The sequence below is a fragment of the Stenella coeruleoalba genome (genome assembly GCF_951394435.1).
Source record: "Stenella coeruleoalba genome assembly, chromosome: 20".
NCBI lineage: Eukaryota > Metazoa > Chordata > Mammalia > Artiodactyla > Delphinidae > Stenella > Stenella coeruleoalba.
Window position 1 is genome coordinate 30,095,976 of NC_137166.1, and position 10,079 is coordinate 30,106,054.

Here is a 10,079-nt window from a genome sequence, read left to right on the forward strand (position 1 = left end):
AGAGCTATACTCACAGCTGACTGCCCAGGATAACTTAAAAGGATTTTTCAATGGTCATTTTATTTTTTTTATTTATTTATTTATTTATTTATTTTGCAGTACACGGGCCTCTCACTCTTGCGGCCTCTCCCGTTGCGGAGCACAGGCTCCGGACACGCAGGCTCAGCGGCCATGGCTCACGGGCCCAGCCGCTCTGCGGCACATGGGATCTTCCCAGACCGGGGCACGAACCCGCGTCCCCTGCATCGGCAGGCGGACTCTCAACCACTGCGCCACCAGGGAAGCCCTCAATGGTCATTTTAAATGGACACAATTCGTGCCTTATGTGCTGGCTTTCAGAAACTAATCCTCACTTAGGATGAAACCCAGTGTCTCATTTTATCTTCCCAACAGCCCTAGTGTGTGGGCATCGTTGTCCCGGTTCATGGTCAAGGGCATTTTACCTCAAGGAGATAAACTATCTGATTCAATGCCGCGCGGCTAGTAAGTTGCAGAAGTGAGATTCGAGCCCCTCTCGCTATTGGTTCCACCTCCCTGAATCTCACAGCCACAGCTCACTGCTCTGTGGCCCCTTCAAGGCCATGGATTAGTCTCACCTGCATGAAGACTTAGAAGCACCCAACAGCCCTTTTAACAGATATTATGAACTCCATTTTTTAGAAATGAGAAATCAAGATCCATGAAGTTAGCAACGTAGCCATGGTCAGACCTGCTCCTTCAACACTGTTAACTCTCTGTCTTATATTCTCGTTTGCAAGGCATCTAGGACTCTGTCTCAGCCTACTTCTCAAGGCCGTATTCTGTTGTCTCCTTTGTTGCCTCCTGATCCGCACGCTTCCACATCCGTGTATGTGGGAGCACTGAGGGTCACTAATGCAAACACCTACAGACCCCAAGCAGGTAATATCAGTGGGCCCAGTGGGTTGGGTGGGAGGCATTAGGGAATGGTGGAAACTGCGGCAAACTGAGAGCAAGGCACCTGCTCTCAGAAGCTGCCACTTCTCAGCTCCTACCTAGTGTGTGGCGCTAACATGGCAGATCTTCTAACCTTTCGTGAGAATCCAGAAACCCACCATTTTGTGTGATATCTTCCTATTTTAACCTATTGGCAACTAATTCGTGTGAGTTCACCAGCTCTATGAGAACAGCTTCCCACTCTATTTTCCAGTATCACTGCCTTCTAGTTACATGTCTCTATTCTAGGGTGAGCTGAGAACCTACACATGGACAGCCTGCCAGTTCCTTAAATGCCACAGTTGTTTTCAAAGAGGGAAGGGCCTTGCCCTTTTCATTCCTAACCAACGACTTTTCCACACACTCCTATTTCTGCCATCATCCAGTGCACTCAGACCCTATGCCACAACTGTGTGAACCATGCATCAGAATTGCCTGAGGGCTGTTTTAGAAATGAAGATGATCACACCCCATTTCAGACCTTTCAAGTGTGGAACTCAGGAATCTCCCCAAAGCCACTCTCGATCTGTCCCCTACCACCCCATATGCCAGGCTCACATCCCCCCCGACAGAGAATGGATTTAAAATATTCTCTTTGTTAATTCAAATGCCAGTGGTCCTTTCCTGTCCAATCTAGCCCTCACGCCGTTGTCTGTTTAGCATCCCTGAAAAACAGCTTTGCAGGCTGCACCGCCTGCTTTAAACGTTCATGGCTCTCCATTGAGCAAAGAAAGCGTGTAAAGCCTGGCATTCAACCCACAGCTTCCTCCCAAACTTCCCTTGTGCTGCTGTACATAGTCCTGATCTCTCTGAGAACCCTGGATTGCCCCTGCCTCTTACATGCAACTAGCAAATGCTGCCATGAATTGATATGAATGTTTACGACGAGCCCTGTCTCTTCTCTTCTCACTCACACATTTGTTGGTTCAGTTCACTCATTTGTTCTTTACTGAGCATCCCCTTTGTGCTAAGCAACCCACGTTGGATTACAAGCTCCTTGGAAGCGACAAGCTTGGTGTTAACAGGAGTATAGCACCCTCCCTGAACCAAGAGCTCTATGTACAGAGTCATATGTGAGCTGACGAGGACATGCTGAGAGGGGGTGGGAAATGGTTTACCAGGTAGAGAGAAAGGACTAAGCAATGAAGTGGAAGTAGGGTATATCAAAGGCAAATTCTAGGGCTGGGTGAAGGGACATTGACCAGGGAAGAGCAAAGAAGTGTAGGTTGAGGCCACTTTCAGGGTGGGTTACATATTTTAGTTAGGACTCTGGGCTGAAAGAAACCCACAGATTCACCTCAAGATGACATAAGTTGAAAAGAGAATTTATTTGTTTGTGTAACTATAAAGTCTTCAGGTGTGGCTGGATCTAGAAGCTAAATGATGTCATCAGGCCTCAACCTTACCCTTTCTCCCTCTCAGCCCTGCTTCCTTCCATCTTAGCGCATCTCAAGCAGGCTTTTCCCTCATGATGACAAGTTGGCCTATGGCACTCCAAGCTGCCAGGCTCTCCTCCCGTATCCCCGATGGAGACAGTACATCTCTTTCCTCTAGTTATTCCCATGGAGAGTTCTGGGATTGAATCTCTTTGGATTACCATTGGGTCATATGACCATCTCTAAACAGTTACTGTAGGCAAGGGATTAAATATTCTGATTTGTCAGACCTCAGTCACATGCCCACCCCTTAACCAATCACTGGGCTGGACAGGGGCTACCCCTGAACCAATCACTATGGGCAGCAACCTTGATTGGTTAGCCCTGGGTCACGTGGCCAGACCAGGAAGTAAGAAGTGTGGAGTCAGTCCCTTGGACCCACATGGACTGTGTGTGGAAGAGGGAAAGGCAGCTCTCTCCAAAAGAATGCACATAAACCCTTACGTAATAGGCAGGCATGGAAAGAAGATTCTGGAGCACTCGCTGACATGCTGAGGGCAGTAATCTCAGCCAGCCTGTGCTTCTATGCTCCCTAAAGAGAGGAAGCCCCTTCTGCCCCACCTGGAGCATGTGATTCCCACCACAGCAAGCCACTGCCAGCTTTGGCCCACTCCCCTTACCCTAGCAAAGGGGCCCCCAACTCCTCCGTATGCCACTGGAGGTCTGAGAGCTGCAACTGCTAGAGCCACCCCAGGGCCCTGACACCCCTGGTAGAATGCCCGCCCAAGGCCCGGGAGCACGCACTCGCCCTCTCCAGCAGCAGAGGCGGGCAGGGCTGACCACAGAGCTCCCTCCCCTTCAGCCTCGCTGCCTCTGCAGCACAGCCTAATCTCTGCAACAGGTGGGAGGCCTGGACCCCGGCTCTCAGCTTTCACGGTCAGGAGCACAGCAAGGGGAAACTCATTACATGGGTTTAACGGGGTTTAAAAGGCGTTAAAGAGTCCTGTGGGCCAAATTAAGGGGCCTCGACTTACAAGCTGAGTTATGAAGAGATCTAAGGCATGTTTAGGCCAGAGCAGGGGCCCCAAACTTGGTCTAGCACAGTTGCGGTGGGAAAATGTGCCCTCCAGGGAGTTAGCAAACAGAAAGGAAATAACAGGTGTTGGAGGCTGGGAGGCTGGCCTGGGGGTCTGGAGGATGGAGAACACGAGGCGCAGGGCTTTCCCTTTCTTCTCCATAAATGGTATGAAAAACCAGGCACTAGCCATCAAGGGACAGCTGGTTAAATAAATTAAGATACATTTAAAGTCTATCTTCGGGCTTCCCTGGTGGCACAGTGGTTGAGAGTCCGCCTGCTGATGCAGGGGACACGGGTTCGTGACCCGGTCCGGGAAGATCCCACATGCCGCGGAGCGGCTGGGCCCATGAGCCATGGCCGCTGAGCCTGCGCGTCTGGAGCCTGTGCTCCGCAACGGGAGAGGCCATGACAGTGAGAGGCCCGCGTACCGCAAAAAAAAATAATAATAATAAAAATAAAGTCTATCTTCAAGCTGGGATACTACATGACCGTTAAAGAGAATGAGATATGTCTGTAAGAACAGGCACAGAATGGTTTCCAAAAAATATTGTTAGGTTAAAAAAACAAAAACAAACAAAATGTAGAACAGTGTGTCTAATAGGCTATCATTGTTTATACACACCATTTAGGTTGAACCATATGACATTTTCACTTTTGTAAAAAATACTGGTGTATATCTGTCATATATATGTATGTATAACTTCCATCGTGGTGTATAAGGAGAATATTTTTGGCAGTTTACACAAGACACTGATAACCATGGATTCCCCGGGAGACACCATACGGAACTAGGGGTCAAGAATGGGACAGAGAATTACTTTTCAGTTCATAAACTTTTCTAGCACCAGAATCTTTTAAGTCCTATGCCTATTTTATATGTGGGGAAAAAAATGTTCTCAGAAATCTACTGAATGCTTCTACGGTGCAAAATACATGTACCCTGTTATCCTGCACAGGCCTAAGAACACTCCTGCGAGGTAAGTACCACCAACAGTCCCATTTTACAGATGAGGAAACTGAGGCAGAACATGGAGACTTTCTGAAGTGGCTCAGTGGGATGCATAGTTGGTGAGTCTGGCTCCAAAGGCCAACTCCTTGACCATGAGGAATGCCGTGTTTCCTCCCACGTGGCTGACCAACTCAGGTCAGAATCTCCTGGGTTCTGCCCCAGTTCCCCTCCCAAAACAGTCTCTGTGATCCAACAATCAGCAAAGGGTTTCTCTCTCTTGCTCAATACTCGCTTTGCCCTTGGAGGGAGGGTCCGATCAAGGGCCAAGGTCCCCCTCTGATGGAGACTCATCAGAGGACAGGGCATCACAGATCTGCCCAGAAGACCATGATGCTGACTTGTGGTCCCCTGAGACAGCAAAGGCTCCGGTGAGCCCCCCAGGTGACTGTTCTCCTCACAGGCCAGACACCAAAGAATCTTCAACCACTGCCTTCTACCCCTTCTGTGGGGAAACTAACAAAAAGTGATGTTGACCTCAAGGGGTGGGGTCCATTCAGCCCCACCGACTTCCAGTATAAGTACAGGAAGAATAATGCTGTGGGCAGGCACTGTCTCAAGTGTTCCACAAGTACTGTCTCATTTCAGCCTCACAATGGGCCCATGGTGTACATACTATGCAATCCCAATTCACACATAAAGAAAAGGGCACAGAGAGGCTGAATAACTTGCCCGTGGAGGCAGAGCTGTACTTTAAGCCCACGTTCTTTCGCACTGCCTGGTACTGTCTGCTTAGACCATTACTTCGGTAGGGGCCACATCTCACCACACCACGACAGCTTGATTAGGGACCAAGATGCAGGTTCCAGAATCAGTCTCCAGCTCTTATCTGTAAAATGGGAGTAATAACAAGGAGAAGTAGACCAAGAGTCAAGCCTTGATCTGCTGGTTCCAGAAACCATGACCCTTCCAGCACTTTAAGCTCCTCTCAAGGAAGGAAGTGGCTGGGGGGGAGGGTGGCCGAGGAAACTTCCAGTGGTTGCTTGTCTGTGTTTCCCTTTGGGGTTTAGGGAAGTTTTTTTTTGTTTTTTTTTTTAAATGGTCCTCTGTACATTTTTAAAAATTATGTATGTATGTATTTATTTATTTATTTTGGCTGTGCCGGGTCTTAGTTGTGGCACGCAAGATCTTTAGTTGCAGCATGCGGACTTCTTAGTTGTGGCATGCAAACTCTCAGTTGCACCCTGCATGCGGGATCTAGTTCCCCCACCAGGGATAGAACCCAGGCCCCCTCTGCATTGGGAGCGTGGAGTCTTACCCACTGGATCACCAGAGCAGTCCCTAGGGAAGTTTAGAAGAACATTCCCAAAGGTTTAAAGCTGAAAGGCAGGTCCGAGGGATCAGTGTAGTCTCTACTCTTAACTCAAGGACCCATCTCCATTGTTACTGGAGCCCAGGGCAGGCAGGAGCAGCTGCCTGAAGCTCTGAAAAAAAAAAAACAGCAATGCTCTTGAACTTCGATAAACCCATCTACTCGCTCTTCTCAGGGTCCTTGGATGGAGCAGGTGTCCATGCACTAGCCTGTTAGACAAATTCTTTCCAGAAAGAGCACCTATGGGGTTACCTAAGAGGTAGAATAAACGCATATTCAGGGCACCAGTAAAGCAAGGCACTAACTACCCCTCCCCGCAAAATTTAGTCTTTGCTATTTGTTTCTTTTAATGAAAGTAGCTATCATGTGGACTTTCGTTGGACATGTTTAGCATGTATTTTACACCTGGCAGAGGATACTACTCCTATCAGTATAGGACCTCAGTATCAGTTAGGGTCATATTAGCTGCTGTAACAAGTAAATCCCCAAAATGTATGATGGTCCAAACACAACAGAAAATTATTTCTCACTAGTAAAGTCTGAAATGGGTGTTCCTGGTCAGCGCGTAGCTGTCCTCGCGGTGGTGACTCGGGGACCCAGGCTTCTTGTACGGTGTGCTCTGCTGTATTCAACATTTGGCTCCCAAGGTTACCAAGCTCATTGGCATCAAGCTGTAGAAGTGGAAAGCATGGAGGACTGCATATGGGAGGTGTTCACAGGCTGGGCTGAAAGCGGTACACAGCTGCTCAAATTCCAGCGCTAACACTCCATCACGTGACACACCAAACTGCAAGCGAGACTGGGAAATACAGTCTAGGAGATCATAGGTTTGGTAAACAGCTGGCCAGTCTCTAAAACAACCTCCAAAAGTCTTAATCTGGGTCTAATGGAGATGCTGGTTTATTCCCAACTCGAGGCAAGATGGCAGATGGGGAGAAGAGGCCATGTCTCCACCTCCCTGTATAGTATCTAGAAAAAGTAACTCTTCAGTAAAGAATGAATTGTAAAAACCACTCTAAATGTAATACATTGACCTAAGAAGAGGACAAACTATCAAAATACAAACTCATGTTAAATGGAAAGGGATTTTCCACTTCAAAATCTTTTCATTTAATAAGTATGTGCTTGATACCTACAACAAGCTGAACTTTCGGCTAATCCCTGAAATATAATGTTAAGCTGTCATGGAGCTCACGTTTTATGAGGGAGATAGACTTTAGCCAAGTAATCGCATAGAGGTATGATCCCCTGTCTTGGTTTGGGTTCTTCCAAAAGCAGCCCTAGAGACAAGGATTTGACTGAAGGTGGTATTAGGAAAGTGACCCCGGGAAACACCAGTGGGGAAGTGAGTCAAGGAGGGGAAGGAAGCCAATAAGGCATGCATCTTCCAGCCAGGTACCACTGTGGCAGCTGGAGCTTATTCCCAGTAGGGAGCTCTGGGCAGCCATGCAGAACACGCATGTCTGAGTGTTCCCTTTAGAGCAGCAAGGGAGCTGGGGTATTTATACACCCACTGCCATCAGCCTTGGGGGAGGCTAATTTCCTGGCACTTCCAGCCCATCTTGCCAATTGGCAGCGCAGACTCCCACAGCCAAAGAAAGGTGTGGATGCTGGCAGTCAGAAGATGTTGGGCCACCAGCTTACACTGACATGGTAAGGTCTAAGGGTTCTGGGTTGGGTACTGCCTGCATCTGTTACACCGCCCAGGTGCCACGGATAAAAATACAGGGGCAACAACAGTGAGAATAAGACGATCAGGCATAGCTGCAGGGGTGGTGGGCTGGTGGGCTCTGGAGCCAGACAGCATGGCTTTCGATCCCGGCTCTTACACGCGGCACCTCGGGCAAGTTGCGGCTCTCTGCCTCAGTTTCCTCATCTGCAAAAGGGGCAGAGAAGAGTACCTGCCTCCTAGGGCTGCCGGGAAGATTAAATGGGACAATTCTTTAGAGGGGCTTAGAAGAGCGCCTGGCCCCGCCTGCGCCCACGCTCCACAAAGCCAGCCCAGCGTGGTATTTGGGGTCCCCTCTCCGTCTCTCCCAAGCAGGTGGCTTCCTCTCTGAGTCAGTCATCACGCCACCACCAATTAATTGGCACCTTTGGCCTCTCGTCTGGAAACCAAACTTCCCATGACCCAGGGACTGGCAAAATCCCCGGCCTGGCCGCCCTCTGTGCTCCATTGATCCCGCCGGACACGCGATAGCCCATTTGTACAGGATGGCATTTACTTCTCCGTTTGTCGGATTCCAGTTTCTGGCCAGTTCTGAGCACCCAGCCACGGGGAGAACAATGCCCCCTCTGTTCCCCCCCCCGCTCCCCAGCCATTCATGTCGACTTTTGTTTCAGCCTAAAATAACACGAAGCCGGAGGGTATTTTCTTAACACCACCAAGCCCTGTGGAAAATGTGGCGGGCTGTGGCTGTTTCGGGTCCCCAGCTGATAATGATGTCGTGATGTATAGGTGAACTCCCGCTCCGCCAGGGCTGGGGCGACCCTGGGATTAGGGCCACGCTTATCTCCCAAGACATCTTAGAGTGTCTGGGATTCCATTTCACGATGGAGGCCCTGGGGTCGAAGTTACGTTATATACTTATGAGCAAAGTGGACTATTCCTGGTCTGGGCTGGAGTGGATTACGGCTGATCACTCGGCCTAAAGCAGGGACATCTGAGAATGTTGAAGAAAGGAAAGGGATTCCGCAAATCCAAACAAACACAGACTTCAAGCGAAGTCTCGGGCACTAAACATTTTAAAAGGCCTGCCTGGGTGAACACGGGTCCTGTGAAGAGTGGGTTCCCAGAGTCCAAACCTCTTCAAAGTTTCTCGCCAACCTGCTGGGGATGGCTCTCAGCACAACCTCTTAGCAGCCGCATAAATCATACACCGGCAGCTTTATGCCAAAAGGTGCTATTAAAAATTTTTTTTTAATTGACTCGTCCAAAGCGCCTTACAAAAAGGTCCCAAACCCACCACTTTCTTTATTAAAGTTCACAGAAAATAAATATCAAATTTCTTTCAGCCGGAATTTTCTCTCCAACTGTAATCATAGAAGCTAGAGATGGAGGAAAAAAAAAAGAGGTGAGGGGAGGACACTCTTGGGTAACTTTTTCCGTGATCTGTGCAGTACAATGTGTTGTCACAGTCTGCAAATTCACTTTCTCATCTGCTCTCGAGAAGGCAAACGGAACCCCACAAACTGATTCTTGAGAGCAATCCCAATTCTAGAAATTTCTAAAAATGTTGCAGAACAACTACAAAAAATTAAAGCTTCCCTTTAATTACAGACGAGCTTTCTATTTAGTTCAGCCCCCGTCATGAAATGGAATTGAACTTCCTTTCTGATTCATTCTTCAAAACCTCAACGGCGATTTTATCAGAAACAGATCTGACGCCCTTGTGGTGCTCCCTGGGTCAATCTCAGTCGTGGACCCGTGTCCTCATTAAAGCTCATCTGTTTGGTTTGCTTAGGGAGAAATCATAGCAGATCAGGTTCGATTGCCTCTCTGCTCGTGAAAAAATGTCCTGACCTTTCCCTTGCCTTATTAGGATAACTAGAGGTGACAAAAGTCACAAAACACAATATTTTCTTAAAAGGGTCCCAAACCTCCAGCGGAAACTGACAGCACTGAAAGTGACCGGACTTCCTTGTTTTCTGGATTAGCAGAGCCCTGACCACCGGGACGTGTGGGAGAATGGCTGGCTACCGCCAGAGTTTGCTCCTTGCCATCGAAGATCCTTGGGTGACTGTAGATGTCCCCAAAAGCTGAAAAAAAAAAAAAAAAAGGCTGAAGTCACTTCCCCCCACTCCCTGGACCTTGGCATTGATGACTCCTTTTCTCACTAACCTTAACTAAGCCACTTAAAAAGAAAGTGGAGGGGGGCATGGGGGAAATCTTTATAGATCGCCATCAAAACCTGACCACAAATGGTTCCAATTTGCCGCAGTGATTAAATCTATGTGAGTTTAAGGGTTTTCATTCAGGTCATTTGCTACTTTGGAATTTTGCTGCATGCCTTGCTAAGAAAACGAACTTATGAGTCACCGTCCAATGCAAAGAAGGAGGAAGGTTACTAAACAAACTCCAAGCAGAGCTTAAGTGGATATAGAAAATAAAGACTCCGAATTCTAAATATGGATCTGAGACGAGTGTAGAAGGGATTAGAGCCGCCTTTGTGCCTGGTGGGGTGGCCCAAAGCCGGCTTGCCTTTTCAGAGCCAACAGCCTAGGATCAAAGTAGCAGCCACCAGTTTGTCAATATGCTAAGCTGGGTGTTTACACAAAAGTGTCAGCGCGCGCTTTCCACCACAAAGAGGCTCGTACATTCGAAGATTAATTACTTCCAAAACAGAGATTGTG